Consider the following 6,766-nt stretch of genomic DNA (forward strand, 5'->3'; position numbering starts at 1 on the left):
GGCGCTGCAGGAACCACAATCTGGGAGTGAGAACAGATCAGTGACAGACGACTGCGCATGCTGCCAGGAGGCGGATCAGTTCCCAGAACGTGCAAAAGAGTTTGGAGAGAAATAGGAATATGTGTAACTGTTTATGAATATGCATTAGGCTGAAGGGTATGGAAAGGGTGTCTCTGTCCATTCCAGGGGTGCTTTTCTGGCTGAATGCCAAAGCACCCAGCGCTGACCTTTTGCTTTTATCTGTCCCCTATTGTCTTTTATTAAACCTTTTTAATCCTAACAGGAGAGTGGACCTTGTTTTTCACAAATCCCCAGTGTCACTGTGATTTTAATCTCACCTGCCTTGCACAGGATCATTGCTAATGTCTCTCCCTGACATCTCTCTCTCCTCTGCCCTTCTTGTCACTGTCTGTCACCCACACCAGGAGAGCAGCCCTGGCTGGGGAGCATCTCTCCTGTCAGTCACAAGGGGTTCTGCAGGCACAAGTGCCATTGTCCTCTAGCAGATGGCATCGTTACCTTTACAGAGCACAGAGCACATTTAGGAAATATAAATATACTCAGAAGTTCATACACCTGCTTGTTTCCACTCTGTGAACCTCCTATGCAGGTTTTTTTGCAGCTAAGAGAGACAGAAATGTTCTTCCTCCCAGCTGTCCTAGCAGGAGAGAGCAGACAAGAAGGGCCTTGACCTTCCCTGGAGGAAGGGGAATGAGATGATCAGAACTCATCAGTGCTGTTCCCATTGTGTGAATGACACATGAGACCAAGGTGACCCTGTGACACTGTGGGGCCTCATGGTGCCCAGAGGGCATTGTGACACTGTGGGGTCACATGGAGCCAAGGGGCAATTGTGACACTGCAGGACATCACAGAACCAAGAGAACCTTGTGACACTGCAGGGCCTCGTGGGACAAAGGGGATCATGTGACATTGCAGACTCTTGGTGCCCAAGGGCCATTGTGACACTGCAGGGCCATGTTGGACCAAATGTCCATTGTAGCAATGGGGGCCTCATGGTGCCCAGGGGGCTCAGTGACACTGTGGGGCCTCATGGTGCCCAGGGGGCTCAGTGACACTGTGGGGCCTCATGGTGCCCAGGGGGCTCAGTGACACTGTGGGGCCTCATGGAGCCAAGTGGACACTGTGACACTGCAGGGCCTCATCATCATCAGTCTCTGCAGTGGGATGTGGATTGCTGAAATGCAGTAGCCTGTGAAATCCACGAGTCTCTCCTGTTTCTTCATGTTGATGTCTGTGAATGACTCATCAGTCGCTGCTGTGATCCTGTATTCCTCTGCTTCCCTCCATGCAGGTACCACCTGGGACACAGAGCTGTTCAACAGGGACTTAGTCGGGACTGAGGAGTTCATAAGACATTTATTACTATTACATACAATGGATCAGAAAACCTGGGAATGCAGCCAGCTCTTGTGTGATGGTGGAGTGGAGAAAGGCAATTCCTCAGGAATTCTGTGCTCTGGCAGCACTCAGCTGATGAAGATATTTCAGAGATTGTCCAAGAGGAATTTGAGTAGCCCAAGGATCAGCACCAGAGAACCCCTTCCAGGAAACAGCTCCATCATTTCCAGTACCAAAGATCTCCAGTCAGAGAAAAGCAAGGGAGGAGGTTTGGTCTGAGGATGATGTTTAAATGCAGACACACACACATCACACACAAAATAAAGTTTCTTTTGAAATGGCTGTCCTGGAAGAGAGAAGCCAGCCCCAGCCAGGCCCAGGAGGAGCACAAATTTATGTGCTGTTGTTGGGTGAGAGCACAGTAGAGCAGAAAGATCAGCTACACAAGTTCTGTGTTTAAAGGACTTCTCTTTTTCCTTTGTAACACTTACAATTCTTTATTGCACTGGCTTGGCCACTCCTCAGCCAGGCTGTTGATCTGTCACCTCTGGTGTAAGAAGGATTTTGGACAGGACTGAGGGGTTTTATGCTACCCCAGAAACCATAAGGTGCTCCTAAGTGATCTTGCTGTCAGTTAATAACAGATCTTTTCAAGTGTTGCTAATTTAGAAGACAAATCCTGACATCTTTGTCTTCCCAAAAGACATATGAGGAAGGACAGTTCAGGTGTAAAGAAGTGTAGGTCTTAAGACTGGATGATGTTACAACTTCCTGTGCAGCACCCAAGCACCCTGGATTTCTTTCAGAAATAGTTCTCACTAAATATGTAACAAAACATCAGCCTACATGACATCCTGCCCCAAAATGAATAAATATAAATATTAATCATGCAAAATGTCCCCCTCCAATAATTAAGAAAACCTTACGCGTACATACTAAGGGCATCCATGGGTCATGTCACCCAAACTTATATTTGACAAGGGTTGGGGGGACATGTCTGCATCCTTTGAAAATGGAACCTTGGAGGTTCCCCAATTCCTGATGGATGGCTCTGCACTTGGAAAACTGACACACGCACTTTGAAGGATTTGTATGGCTTTGTAATAAAATCAGAATTTGCATGCAGAGAGTGATTCTCATTCCACACACTAAATGGCACCATGACTTTCCATGTCAAACCCTGCAGGGCAGGGACAGCTCTTGTGGCACAATCCCTACTGGCCAAGGACACAGTGCTAGGAAGGTCTTTCTATGCCAGCAAAGGAAAGCTCCTGGCTCAGGGTCACCTTTCCTGCTCAGCCAGACCCGCTGAGTTCTCCAGCAGCAGAAGAGAATTCCAGCATTCCCACAGGCTGTGTGATGTCATAGCATGGACTGTGACATCAAAGGGCACCTGTATGACATCACAGAGCACCTGTATGACATCACAGAGCAGGCTGTTACATCACAGGGCAGATGAATGGCATCACAGAGTGGGCTGTGAGGTCATGGGACAACTGTGTGACATCACAGACTGTGACATCATAGAGGGGGCTGTATGAAATCACTGAGCAGCTGTATAACATCAGAGAATGGACTGTGACATCACAGGGGGGCTGTATTACGTCACTCAGTAGGCTAATGTCTTGGCTTAAATACAGATGTCTTCCCAAGAAGGTGGGAACCTTTCTGGAATGGAAAGATGACACCCTCCCTCCAAATTATCGCTTTGTGATAATAGGAGATCCTAGACAAATATATGGAAAAGGAACAACAGTTCTTCACTAGCAAATATATACATATATAGAACAGAAAAGAACAGCACAGAACAGAACAGCAACAACCGAACAATGCAGGAGTTTCCCACCCGTCAGGCCTCACTTTCCCCTTTGGTGCAGTTCTGGCCAAGCCCGGCAGGGGGCGCTGCAGTGACTCTCGCGGCCAGCAGGGGGCGCTGCGGTCCCGGGGCAGGACCTTCCCAGGCGGTGATGGCACAGAAAGTGACCCGGCGGGGACAGCCCTGGCCCCAGGCAGCACCGCCCGCGCTGGCTCCGGGCTCCGGGCGGCAGGGGAGCAGGGAGGAGCAGGCAGGCTTTGGTGGCAGAGCTGAAAACCCCAGGGCAGCAATACCCGGGGCAGCCACACTCACTCTGTCACCCATGTGGGGGGAAGGGGAAGGGAAGGGAAGGGAAGGGAAGGGAAGGGAAGGGAAGGGAAGGGAAGGGAAGGGAAGGGAAGGGAAGGGAAGGGAAGGGAAGGGGCAGCCCCACTCCCACAGGGTCCCTCCTGACCTCACACCTCTGGCAATATCCCCCTGAGCCACAGAAGGTCCGGGGGCAGCAGTGACAATTCCTGGCACAAACAGCCATGAGATACCCCGATCACCATGAACCACCCCCCAAGAGAGGGTTGGGGCTGATGGGATTTGGTGTTGGATCCGTTGGGATTTTGGATTGGATCCAATTGGATTTGGACTTGGATCCACTGGGATTTGGGGTTGGATCTGACGGGATTTGGGGCAAAAAGGACAAATTCTGGGTGAAAACCACTAAGATCCTAACAGATCACAAGGGAAGGAAGCTCCTCCCAGTCATTCCTCAACTGCCCTGAACCAGAGGCATTTACTGATTGCTCCTGGAAATTCCTGGAGATTCCCAGAAATTCTGAGCTACTCCAGAGGTGCTTCAAGCATCAGACAGAAGTTCTGGTTGTTTTTCCTCATTGTCTTTGGCCTCATGGGGCTGGGCAGGGCTCCTCGGGATCGAGATCCTCGGGAATGCTGGAATCAGAGCTGGACACTGACAGCACAGTGATCACCGGTATTTGGAAGCTACAGGGATCCCGAGGATGGATTCACTTGGATTTCTTCTTCTGTGCCTCTTCCCTCTCTCCGCATCCAGCGCTGTCTCCCAGAGCGACCCTGGTGCTGTCCGGCCTTTGGAATCTCGGCATGATCCCTGGATGGATCCAATGGGAAAGGTCATCCTGAGCTCGGGGACACTGGATTGTCCCCAAGCTTTCAGTCTCACCTGTCCGGGGACTTTTCCAACTTCTTCTTCTGCTCGGTTTCCGACTTTTCTGACTTTTCCGGCTTTTCTTTCATCCCTCTGGATTCTGACTTTTCTGACTTCTGCTTTTTCCCCAAGTCAGTTTCCAACTTTCCTGATTTCTCCTTCCTCCCCAATTCCGTTTCTGACTTGTTTTTCCCCAGTTCAATTTCTGACTTTCCCAACTTTCCTTTTCTCCCCAGTTCAGCTTCCGATTTTCCCAATTTTTCCTTCCTCCCCAGTTCTGATTCTGACTTTCCCAACTTTTCTTTTCTCCCCTCTTCAGCTTCAGCCTTTCCCAATTTTTCTTTCCTCACCAGTTCTGATTCTGACTTTCCCAGCTTTTCTTTTCTCCCCAGTTCAGTTTCCAACTTTCCCAATTTTTCCTTCCTCCCCAATTCAGTTTCCAACTTTCCCAACTTTTCTTTTCTCCCCAGTTCAGTTTCTGACTTTCCCAATTTTTCCTTCCTCCCCAGTTCAGTTTCTGACTTCTTTTTCCCCAGTTTGGCTTCTGACTTTCCTGACTTTTTCTCCTTCTTCCCCAGTTCAGTTTCCAACTTCATCTCTTTCCCCTTCTTCCTCTGGGTTTTCTGGTTTTCTGGAGTCTCTTCCTCAGGTTGTTCCTCTGATCCTGATATCCCAAAAGCTGCCTCTGGAACCAGGAAGGAGAAGCCAAGTTGGAGGTGACATCACTTGTCCCATTTCTTCCCTTTATTTCCACATTTCTTCCCCTTTCCCCCCACCCCCTGTTTCTCTGCTCTTTCCCCATTTCTTTGCTTTTTCCCTAATTTCTTTGCCCTTTCACTCTCATTCCCCCTTTGCCCATCCCTCATTTTTTTCTATTTTCATTTTTCCTTGATTTTTCTCCAATTTCTTTCCTTTCTCCTGTCTCTTTGCTTTATTATCCCCAAAATTTCCCATTTTCCTCATTTTTGCTATTTTCCCTCTTTTCTTTGATTTTCCACAATTTCTTTCCTTTCCCTCCACTTTTCTTTATTAACCCAATCAATTTCCATTTTCCCAATTTTTTGCTATTTCCCCCTTTCCTTGACTCCCCCTTTTTTTTTGCTTTATTATCCCAAAAAATTCCCATTTCACCCATTTTTTGCTCTTTTCTCTTTTTTCTTGCTTTTCCCCTTATTTCTTTCCCCCCATTCCTTTACTGTATTATGCCAATTAATTCCCATTTTCTCAAAAAAATTTTTTTGCTATTTCATCTTTTTTTTTCCTTTTTCTCCATTTCTTTGCATTTTACCCCATCTTTTAAAATTTTACCTTTTCCATCTCTCCCAATTTTCCTGCCTTTTCCATCTTTCCTGATCTGTGGCCCCAATTCCTGCCTGGGCTGTGGGATCTCCTCGGGGAGGTTCTGGAGGCTCTGGAGCAGCAGTGCCCTTGGAAGTGGTGCCTGGACCATTTCCCTCTGGAACCTGGGGAGGAAACACCAGATCACCCCAGAATCACCCTGGAATCACCATGGTTTTCCCCAAATCCATGACATCTCCCTCTTGATTCACCACATTTCCCTTAATCCACCTTGTTTTTTCCCAAATCCACCATAGTTTTCCCTAAATCCACCACAGTTTTCCCTAAATCCACCACATTTCCCCAAATCGACCTTGTTTTCTTCCCTAAAATCGACCACATTTTCCCAAATACATGTTGTTTTTCCCTTAATCCACCCCATTTCTCAGAAATCCACCATAGTTTTCCCCAAATCCACCCCATTTTTCCCAAATCCACCATTTCCCCCAAAATCCACTTGGTTTTTCTCCCCAAATCTACCAAATTTTTCACAAATCCCCCAAGTTTTCCCCAAATCAATGATGCTTTTCGCAAATCCACCATAGTTCTCCCCCAAATCCACCTTGCTTTTCCCCAAAGCCACCATATTTTTCCCAAATTTCCTATTATCCCCAAATCCATCATATTTTCCCCAAATCCACCATGTGTTGTTTTTCTCTAAATCCAACACATTTTCCTTAATATACTTTGTTTTTCCCCAAATCCACCATTTTCCCCAAATCCACTATGTTTTTCCCCCAAATCCACCATGATTTTCCCAAATCCATCTTTTTTTTCACAAATCCCCTTTTCCCCCAAATCCACCCCATTTGCCCAAACCCACCACATTTTCCCCCAATCCCCTGTTTTCTCCCAAATCCACTGTATCTTCCCCAAATCCCCCATTTTACCCAAATCCACCATATTTTCCCAAAATCCACCATCCTCCAGACCCACCCAGTACAGAATTCCAGCCCCCTAAATCCATGGAATCCTGGAGCAGGTTGGGTCAGACCCTGTTCCGGTCCCACCCCGGTGTCCCCCCATTCCCAGAGCCCCAGGATCACCCCAGACACACTCAGGGAAGATGATGA

Source organism: Lichenostomus cassidix, unplaced genomic scaffold (assembly GCF_008360975.1).
Source record: "Lichenostomus cassidix isolate B80296 unplaced genomic scaffold, HeHo_3.0 HiC_scaffold_46, whole genome shotgun sequence".
In the NCBI taxonomy this organism is placed as follows: Eukaryota; Metazoa; Chordata; class Aves; order Passeriformes; family Meliphagidae; genus Lichenostomus; species Lichenostomus cassidix.